Source organism: Rattus norvegicus, chromosome 7 (assembly GCF_036323735.1).
Source record: "Rattus norvegicus strain BN/NHsdMcwi chromosome 7, GRCr8, whole genome shotgun sequence".
Taxonomy (NCBI): Eukaryota; Metazoa; Chordata; class Mammalia; order Rodentia; family Muridae; genus Rattus; species Rattus norvegicus.
The window spans coordinates 127,682,099-127,693,187 of NC_086025.1; the positions used below are offsets into that span (position 1 = coordinate 127,682,099).

Genomic DNA, 11,089 nt, shown 5'->3' on the forward strand with positions numbered 1-11,089 from the left:
TGCTCTTCCAGAGGTCCAGAGTTCAATTCCCAGCAACCACATCGTGGCTCACAACCATCTGTAATGAGATCTGATGCCCTCTTCTGGTGTGTCTGAAGACAGCTACCGTGTACTCATATACAATAAAAAGAAATCTTTAAAAAAAAGAATTTCTTCTCAATGAGTCGGAGTTCTCGTGACTTTTTATTTTCTGAAAATGGTATAAATTTCCCAATAGGGATCTAGTTATGAGTTTTATGACAGTGCTAGGTACATTCAGTGTCAGACTAGAGTTTGAGGACTTTTTATAATTACAATGATTATTAGGAATATGAGAGTGATGGGAAGGACACACAGACCTTCCTTAAATCCCACAATGTGAAGATCAAATGGATGCAGATTTGTGTGGAAGATGGAGGCCATTTTCTTCTTCTCCGTGATCCATTTCAGATGTCTAGGATACAAAGAAAACATGCATGTGTGCCAGAGTCCCAGGAGTGGGCTGATCTCGTTGACCTACTATAGCGTCTTCCAAAACCGTTTCCATGGGTGAGAGCACCACGTGACGTCGGTGTTGAATAACTTACCTCACAATGTCCCACACAGAGCCCGTTTGTACTCTAGCAAGCTGCGTCTCCTTCTTACGTTACACTTGCCTTGAAATTCAACTCCTGAACTGATTCGTTAGCGCTTACAGTAGGCCAGAGGAGTCTGAGATCTACAGAAAGCAGGCTTGGCTATAAGGTGGTAGTGGAATTCTAGTAGCAGGAAAAATGGCCTGTTTAAATGAGTCGAAAACTTCCAGATTTCGCCTCGCCTCACGAAGACTGACCACCATTTCCAGCTTGGATGCAGCAGCGTCAGTTTGAGGATATGTGGTATGCAGATGGCCAGGCGTTTTGCCAAAATTAAAAGGACCTTCAGCATGTGGCCCCCGGCTTCACAAAGAATCTTTAACATTGCTGAGAATTCTGTACATATCCTAGTCCTGGCAGAGGAGAGTGGCTCACAGCCAAGCTGCTTTATTTAACCTCATTGCTTCAAGTCTGGTCCTGAGCGTGCTGAATTAGAAAACCCCAGATGCTTTCTCTAGCCCTAGTGGAAGGCATCCCGTTAGTAATAAGTTTGTAACATAGTGAAAATCAGGTTTTCTAAACTCAGTTGTCTGAATGTCTGTGCTGATGAGACCACCTCTGAGCTGCCTTGGTAATTCATTTTCATAACTGTAAAAGATTCCCAACTATCCTCCATATCAGCAGAGAGATAAACTCATTTTCAGCATGTGCTAGGGGATTGTTTTTATGGAGCATGAAACACCAGTGAACCCCCGTGCGTCTCAAAGAAGCAGTAATCACAAATGTCACATTGTAGCCATGTTTATTCACCACAGGAGCTTAGTGCGTTTTGAGTTCTGCTCATTGGGATCACATAGGAAATTGTGTTGTGTTTTCTTAATAGGCTAATTTTGTTAGGGAAAAGAAAACCCTCTGGAATTTATTGTAGGAATGCTTTCCTCTCCTTTGGACTGTGTAGGAAGCAGTTATCCAAGCGACTGCTGTTCTGAGCCCAGTGCTCAGAGCCCGCTCAGTGCCCGGGCCCAGGTGGTACAGCCGAGGAAATGGGTTTGCAGGCAGGAGAGCTGGATCTTCCTCTGCTTCATGTGTGACCTTGTACAAATGGCGCCCTGAGACCCGAACAGGCTTACAAGGGGATCCACACGTATATGTCCATTTTACCCAACTACCTAAGGATATAAAGCCGTTCAGAAGTGGACAGCAGTGTTTATGTCACCCGTGCCCCTTTCCTGTTAAGCCGGCTGGTTTTAAATGAAGAGTGACGTTATATTTTCAGATTTAGAGTCCACTCCGTGAGCGCCTGAGTCTCTTAGCTGCAGTGCACACCTACTGTGCTTTAATCCATGGGGTTGGCTTTGACGTATGCATAGGAAGTGGTGCTTAGATACGGTTTGGTTTGCTTCTTCTTTAAAGTTCATCTCTATGAGCTGCCGGGCCAACGCTGTGGGGATGGGGGTGGCTACTGCCAGGGCCAAAGCCCCTCCCGACCTCCAATGGCTGTGCTGGTGGCATTGTCCTAAATACAAGGACTCTGGCCAGGTAAACAGCAGGGTTGTTACCAGGAAAACAAGTCTAAAGGTTTCTTCTCACTGGAAAAGCAGATCTCCTAGGACAGTTCTGTTCACCAGGAACCTCCCTTAACCTTCCCCCAAAGGTCAACTTCCTCTGCCAAGGACCCCTAGTTCTGGATCAATCCTGTATCAGCTCAGATCTCCACCCTACTGAGTGTCATCTTTCTGGCCATTTTGCTCTTTCTCTACACTCCAGCCCCTCCTCCAGATGGCCTTGGCCGTTTAATCCCCAATAAATCTTTCTTCCTTCCCTTGGAGCAGTCTGCTTCAGCGTCCCTCTGTGTCATCACTTCTAGCTGCCATATGGGTAGAGTGACAGGCAGAGTAGCAAGCACAGCTCTTTTGGGAGGTCACCTCCACTCACTTACTGAGGAATCTATGGAGAGACAGGTTATGATTCTTGAAGATACTTTCACTCCATCAAACTTATGCCCCTTTGTTATCTGTTTGTTTGCTTATTTACTTTCTTGTTTATTGAGAGCGGTGGATATGGGGGCTGGAGAAAGGGCTCAGCAGTCAGGAGTTCATACTACTCTTACAGAAGATCTGAGTTCAGCTCCTAGCTCCGACATCGGGTGACTTTATCCTGGAACTCCAATTCTGGGGATCCAATACCCTTTTCTGGCTTCTGCAGGCACTGCGCAAACACACATTTTCATAAACATGCACATAATTTAAAAAAATATTAAAAAGTCTGTTTAGAATTCAATACATGTTTTGTACAGAGCGTTTAGAATCACAGAAGACAAAGACCAAATGAGGAGGGAGTTAGAAGGGGGGCATGAAGGAAGGAAGGAAAGGGAAAGACAAAAAGGGAAGAAAGCAATGGAAAGAAATGAGAGGCTGGGAAGATGGTTCAGCCAGAGGAGGGCACTGTGTCTTCCTCACGAGTGCAAAGCCATAGGTTCAGTTTCTAGGGCACTGCATAAAGCCAGCCCTTATGATCCAGCACTAGGAAGGTGAAGGCTGGAAAATACAAAGTTTGGGTGTCTTTGGCTACTTAGTAATTTTAAAGTTAGCGTGGGCTGCTTGAGACCCTAGTTCTGACTCCAACAAAGAGAAGTCAGACCCTTTTCTACCATCCGGACTAACATGAATATATTTTTTGTTCCTAAATCATCCCAGACACTTTGTGTTTTATGAGCTAGCATGACTGTTAATGGTTGCTAGGTTTCTCCTCACAGAGATACTTTGTAATGTGCTGCCTCAAATTCCATTCCTTAAGCCGATCTTTTTTTCTTTCTTTCTTTCTTTTTCTTTTCTTGTCTGTAGTCAAGGTAATGTCTTTGTATCTAAATCTTTTTCTCAATGTCTCACGTGGGAAGAGCTTCTAGAGAAGAGCTTTTAGGAAGTGAGCTGACTTTTAAAACAGCCATAGAAACCACTATGCCGTGGCATTGTCAAAGGAGCAGAATATGTTATGTTCCCATAGCGGTACCCGAGAGCCATTTTCCTACAAGGTCTCACGCTTGGCCCTCCTTAACCCATGTGGTGTGGGGTGTATCGAGAACACTGTGAGCTAAAATGGAACTTTTACTCACAGAATGACAGAAGGACAATGTCTTGAACCTGCGAATTCTCCAAGGATCTGTGAGAAGCAGATGAAGCAAGGGAGGCACTTTTAAAATCCACGTTTCAAATAAGAGAAGTGTGTGTGTGTGTGTGTGTGTGTGTGTGTGTGTGTGTGTGTCTACTTCCAGATCCACAGGTAGCAGGAAGACAGAGCCCTTAGGCCTGAATTTGACTCTTGAAACCTCAAAGGCCACCCCCACTGTCACACTTTCTCCAACAAGGCAACACCTCTTAATGCTTTTAAATAGAGCCATTTTCTTGTGACTGAGCATTCAAATCTGTGAGCCTACATGGGGCCTGGAGGTCTGGGGTGTGGGGCAACCTTATTCAAACTACCACAATGTACTTATTCTAAGGAACTGGGAATTTGCTTCATCATTGTTTCAAGAGCCTAGGAGGGAATGGGATTAAATAGTTATAAAATACTGGCCATTTCTTTCCTATCATATAAAATTTGTACTAGTCCTGGAGTATTGCGTGATGATAATGATAGCATTTATAGAGGGAAAGACAAAGTTAATAATACTTAACGGTTTTTGGTAAGAATTTTGGTTACTTAGCCCATGTAAATGGGTAAGTCTGTTAAACGTCCTTTTGACCACTTTTGCTTTCTGTTGTGAGTGACAACCAGCTGTTTTATATCTTGAGAGAGATCAGTCTCAACCAATATCCACTGCAGCGGGGAGGATTTGGGGAACCCAGAAATTCGGGGTTTGGAGCTAGGACGTAATTTTAGATGTGGGTGGTGATCTATGTGGGAAGATCTTTTTGATATTCAGAGGGAAAACAATGGTTTTATTAGGACTGAATATTCAGTATGTAAGGAGATGAAACACGGGCTAACGAACATATCTACGGGATCCATTGGCACTTGGTTTCAGAGACAAGGCAGGGCCTGTTACTAGAACTCCTGTCTAGAGTCAATTATCAGAGCTGGACCAATAGCAGGGCTGACCCAATATCTAGTTTTATACTGAGCTAAAGTTCGTTCCTCGTGAGGATGCTACTGGGCCAATGCCCAAGATAAGAATGAATACCCGAGAGGGATTAAGTGGCACAGGGCGGGGGGATTGGAATAAGACAGAGCATGGCACTGTCACCCAAAGGTTACTATGAATGTTTTAGAAGCAAGAGGGATCTATGATGACCTAGAAGGGACAGCCCTGGACTCAGTGTTATTTAACACTTGCATTAAGTTGATAGATTAGAGAACAAATCTTTAATTACTCAAATGACATTTTCACGTTAAATAAAAATACTGAATACATGATTAAAACTCCAAGTAGCCCAGCAGGGACAACAGCACAGTAGAGATTTAAATAGAAACAAGGAAGCAGGTGACCTGTCACTTTCAAAGAACAGGCCAGAGAGGCCTCAAGACTTCTTTTGACCTTTTCTGGGAAACTTAGGAGGTACTGATTGAATTCCTAAATGCTGACATTAATAACTGTAGTCCTGCCAACTTGAAGGTCTCCTGAAATTGCTAGATTTTTATGGAGTCAAGTTACATTTAGGAAAATAATAAAATATTTATCAGCCTTATCTTGGTGCTACATGGTAGGTACTTTATAATATGGCATACTCTGGCTTCTACACCACACACACAGACATACACACATATATACATACATATATACACACATATACATACATGCATACATGTACACACGTGCATATATATAAAACACTGCACACATACACATATACAGATATACATGCATACATACACATATACATGTACATATCCATATAGACACAGATACACACATACTCCATTACATGCATACACATATACTTATTCTCTCTCTCTCTCTCTCTCTCACACACACACACACACATATGTATACATATACACACAATACACACACATACACACATATGTGCACATGAACACATACATATTTGATTAAAAACCAAGTAAAATGGGTATCTTGAAATTCTGTAAGGAAAATTTACCTATTATTATAGGTCCTGAGGCAGGAGTAATTTCCCTTTTGCTGGTCTTTTATTAGGAACTTTCTTCCAAAATTGAGTGTTGAGGACAGGAGGTCAATTGAGTGCCAGAGGAAGTTAATGAATGCAGAGTGAAGCAGCCACATTTAAACCGTTTCTCTCTCCATAGATGAAAATAACAGCATGATAGAAAATTTCGTTAGCTGGGTTTTCATGGGTAGCATTAATATTATTCAGTCTCATTCACAATCAGCTATAATGTTTGAAGCCACCTCGCTCCCCTTTTAGACTAAGAACAAGGCAAAGCAGTAGAGGATGGGAACACCCGTGGTCTGAGATGAGGGCTCTAGGGAAGGGCTGACATTAGAGAAAATGTTAAGGATTTGATATGCCTACTCTTAAGAGCTTGCCAGTGGGCTGTTTCTCGGAAGGATTACGTAACACACAGACTGGTCTTCACGTGCGCAGCCCCGTCTGGACCATTTTATGCCTATCCTCGGTGCTCTGGGCGTCTGACCTCTTGGCACAGGATCCCTGTCCTTTCTCATCTTTCTCCCGCCAGGAGTGGTGAGCAAGTCTTCTCTCTGCCTCAATGAGTCCTTTATGCACTCAAATACCACCGTTCTGATGGCTCCGCTTTCCCTCCACTGTATGAAACAAAGCCTCATTCTCTACCTTCCACTCCTATCACATTTAGCCATGAAGTGCTTGCCGAATATTCAGCTTGTAAGTAAATGTGTGCCCATTTCATTGGATACTATTTGTCAGTCTATCTACCTTTCTACCCACCCATCTATCTATCTATCATCTGTCTGTCTGTCTGTCTACCTGTCTATCTGTCTATCTATCTATCTATCTATCTATCTATCTATCTATCTATCTATCTATCTATCATCTATCTATCTATCTATCTATCATCTATCTATCTATCTATCTATCTATCTATCTATCTATCTATCATCTATCTATCTACCTGTCTACCTGTCTACCGATCTATCTATCTATCTATCTATCTATCTATCTATCTATCTATCATCTATCTATCTACCTGTCTACCTGTCTACCGATCTATCTATCTATCTATCTATCTATCTATCTATCTATCTATCTATCCATCCATCCATCTTGTGGAAGCTGTAGTGTGTCACAGTGTGTCCACACTTCTTTGTTTGCTAATGTCTAGTGTGGTAGTCTGGTATGAGGCCTCTGGCTTCTGCTACTCAATAATGTGCAATGCTGTTCAGTACTGGAACACCACTGTGACTCTAGGATATGCTGTTGGTGTGCTGTGTTGTGTCATGGAGATCCTGTAGTCTTGGATCTGTAGTCTTGGAACCTTCATGCAAGTTCATCGATGGGGTCCAATTCAGAGCCCTGGATCTGGGCCTGAGAGGTATCTGACCTCGCCCACTGGCTCGCCCGCTCTCAGGCCCTCAGGGCTGACTCACCGGCAGCACCCTCAGTCAGGGCCAGCTCTTCCCTGCTGCCCAGGAGTGGGCAAGAGACAGGGCTGGCTCTCCTATGCTCACACCCTCAGGGCTGGCTTAGCAGCCCCTGTCCCCCACATCCAGGACCAGCTCTGCAGCTCTCTGTGGAGAGGCAGGGCCAGGTCTCCCTCTCTGATAACCTCGGTGCCACCTCTCCTGTCTGCTATAGGCGACAAGGGGCAAAGCGGGAGGCACCCTCCCCCCAATAGCACCACGAGGCAGTCAAGTGTCAGGGCCACCTCTCCCATGCTCATGCCCTCAGGGATGGCTCTCCTGTACTCCCTCCCCTCAGGGTCACTTCTATTATGCTGCCCTGGGGAGGTGCAGAGCCTGCTCTCTGGAGTGCTGCAGCTAGCTAGGCGTTGGGATCATCTCTCCTACTCTCAGGCCTCCAAGGGCCAGCTTTCCCATAATGCCTAGGTCCGGGGTGGGGCCAACTCCGCACAGCCTTCAGACATCAACATGTCGCTGGGTACCAGGCCAGACCAGGGACTTCCACCTGGCCTTTGGTGGTAACAGACCTCCATGGACCCAGATGTGGCCCTTGGTGGCAGCACAGCCCAGGACCCTATCATGGTCCTAGGTGGCATCACTGGCTACTCACATCAGGCTGTTTCTCCATACCCTGAAGTCACCAGTTCTGCCTCTCCTCACTGTGCCTACATCCTTCTGTTTCTCTCTCCCATTTCTCCACCACTTTCTTGATCTTCTTTGCGGTGACCAGGTGAATGTCTGGCATCACCTCAGGAGTGCTATACTCTGGCACTGGGCAGGGGTCATGTCAGGCACGGGCTGCAGGCCTGCTCAGCCCTGGGCTGGTGGTCATCTCAGGGTAGGCCCTGTCTGGGACCCACGGTGCCAGTCTGGTGGTCTGCTGTATCCCCATGTGAGGGTTGTCTGTCTGGGGCTCATTCCCGCCCCAGGCAGGGCTCTTCCAGTCCCCTTGTTCGCCGACCTGGGGACCCATCCCAGCCTTCGAGGTGCGGACTTTTGGTAGTTGTCTCGGGCTTGCTTTTTTAGGAAATGTTAGTCTATTAATCATTCGGATGCTTGCGGGTCAGAACCCTGAGTGTGGACATAGCCTCTCTCTTCGCTGCCACCTGCTGGCGCACATGTGACATAGCGGCCACACCTGCAAGGCCTCTAGAAGCAGGGTTTTTTACTTTTAAATTTCTGCACTTGGTTGCAGCAACCCTGTCCATCGTCCGTTCCCACCGGTCGGGATAACTCACGTTCTACACACCGGAGCGTATCTGCTACGAGTACTTCGCTTCCCAAATATGATGCTTTCCTGAAATGGACCTCCTTTTACATTTTATTTTGCTTCGTGGCCGCTAACATTTACACTTTAATCGTTGAGCACTGCAGGGTAGATTAATTGAACTGTTAAACGGGTGGCAGAGGGGCTGGAGAGGCGGCTGAATGCTCTTCCAGAGGAGAAGCTTTAGATCCACTCACCCAGATAGCAGCTCAGTTTTCTCTAGTTTTGGGGGGAATCCATTGCTCTCTTGCTTCTGTAGGTGACACACACACACACACATAGTTCACAGACTAAACACTGTATACATAAAAATGAAGAAAAAATAATTAAAAAACAGGCAGCAGAATAGAAGTCTTATACGAGGGTGGGAACTTTTGTTAACTGTGACCTTCAGCACTTCTAAGAGTGTCTGCTAGGTGGGAGGCAGTAAATATTTGTCCAACAACAAAAAAAAAACCCAATAAATTACGATTTCACCCCTTTGGTTAGTATTATCTGATAAAGTACTGATGTTTTACTGGTACTTTCCCATGTGACTTTCAATGGTTCTTTTTAGCCTTTAGTGTACCTTAGATCTCCTAACAAAAGGTCCCTTTATTTTGTGGTTATATTACAAGAACAGACTACACAATCCATTAATTTACTTACTATATTTTCTTGCCATGCTTTCCCCTCAAAGCCATCTATGGTGGTTTGTATGTGCTCAGCTCAGGGGGTGGCACTATTAGGAGGTGTGGTCTTGTTGGAATAGGTGTGTCACTGTGAGCGTGGGCTTTAAGGCCCTCATCCTATCTATCTGGAAGTCAGCATTCTGCTAGCAGCCTTCAGAGCAATATGTAGAACTCTCAGCTCCTCCTGCACCATGCCTGCCTGGACGATGCCATGCTCCTGCCTTGATGATAATGGACTGAACCTCTGAACTTGTAAGCCAGCCCCCATGAAATGTTGTCCTTATGAGAGTTGTCTTGGTCATGGTGTCTGTACACAGCAGTAAAACTCTAACCGAGACATCATCTCCAAGGAAGATTTATCATCACCAAGATTGCTCATTATTTACAACAATTCCAAAGGAAAAGATTCAAAAGCTAAATGTATAAGCACACTGAACTTTCCATAAGGGACTTGTCTACCTCTGAAAGTTCATCCATGAATGGTCTGTGGGTTCTTAGACTTAAAAGTGGAGGCTTGGCATGGTGGTACACGCCTTTCATCCCAGCACATGGAAGACAGAGGCAGGGGGAACTTGGGTGAGGTCAACGTCAGCCTGTTCTGCAGAGTGAGCTCCAGACAGGTGTTAAACAGAATAAAACAAAAATGCTTAGTGACACAACAGTATCAAAGGGGCCATGCTGCTTTATGTTCAAGTTTTAAATGTCTTAGTGCCTAGATATTTAACTAGTATAGAATGAGTTCGGTCATCCGGCCCAACAACACTGTGATCGGGTCCGATTACATTTGACGGACTCATGGTGAGGTAGAGGTGGACTCATTCCGGGTGGAGGGTTGGATCAATTTAAAGGGATCTGTAAGGGGGGTTAGGAAGGAGCAGCAGGTGGAGGTAAGCTGGTCCCGTCTGTCACTCAGTGTGTTTAGAACTAATACCCTTTGCCGCCGGGTGACACATTGTTTTCATAGCCTGTATCAACTATCCCCCCAAAAATGCGATATGAATTAGATTTCAGCACGGCATGAAGTCATACACTACACCTGAACCCAGCAATAAAGAATCATCATGAAATCTTTCACGTTCTTTGTTTACTGTCACCATGGTGAAAGAGAAGTAATTGGTTTTCATTTATGTGAACAGACATGCAGTTGAAAGCCACAGTGTTGCAAGGAACCGATTTTTATGTCTGACTCTTAACCAAAGGTCTCACGGGCTCTCTGTGATTCATTTCAATACAAGTAATTCTCTAATGCGTTGCCTGGATATCCGGTGTAAAATACCCAGTGTGAGAGGCAGATATGCTTTGCCCTTTCCATGTTTCTGGTACATTCTGGGGAGGACTAAGCAGGTGGGAAGAGGAGGTCCTTGCTCCCTGTATTCAATCAATGCAAGCTATGAACCCACAGCCTGCAAATACCAGTAGGCGGAGAGAAAGGGAAGGTAGGAGCGGTCCTCTGCAGAGAGACACAGTTGTGCCGGAGAGCGCGCCCTGACCCTTGCTCCCCTTCCTGTCCTCTTTCCCCTCTCAGACTGGCAAGCCTTCTGAGCATCTGGGCCAGTCAACATACTCCATGTGGCCGTGCTGGGACCACACTTACCCATCTTATCCTTGCTCTGAATCTGATTTGGTGACTGAATGAAGTAACTGGCCAGTGCACAATGTCTTGCAGCGCTCCTGTACGCCAAGCTGTAGCCTGTGCTAGGCTGTCAGTGGAGAAGAGAATGGAGAAAGGCTCTGCCATTGGAGCTTGCAGCCTCTGGCTGAATGCATGAGAGCGAGCCTTGGGAGGAAACAGTGGATTACTTTTCCTGCTGAGCGTGCCTGGACTGAGGACATCCGCAGAGACAGCATGTGTCTTTGCTCTCATTCATAGAATCGGTTCATTTTGGATATGCAGGAGTGGTCCAAAAAAACATGCAGATATTTTGAAACACTGAGATCAAAGGGAGAGGAAGCTGGAAGCCTCAAAAGGTTGAAACTTGACTGTTTGACTTTGTTCATCGTGAATGGCTCTGTGGTGTAC

At 45.3% G+C, this 11,089-nt stretch overlaps 1 protein-coding gene and 1 non-coding gene across 2 annotated transcripts in view; one reads left to right on the forward strand and one right to left on the reverse strand.

Annotated features, from left to right (window-relative positions):
• The window catches only part of Tmem117 (transmembrane protein 117), a 462,083-nt gene that overhangs the window by 45,237 nt on the left and 405,757 nt on the right, over nucleotides 1-11,089 (forward strand). The gene's annotated exons all lie outside the window — the stretch shown is intronic.
• On the reverse strand, nucleotides 8,160-8,291 carry LOC120093979 (small nucleolar RNA SNORA17). The gene has a single exon (XR_005487687.1). It is a non-coding gene; the product is annotated as a small nucleolar RNA SNORA17 (small nucleolar RNA).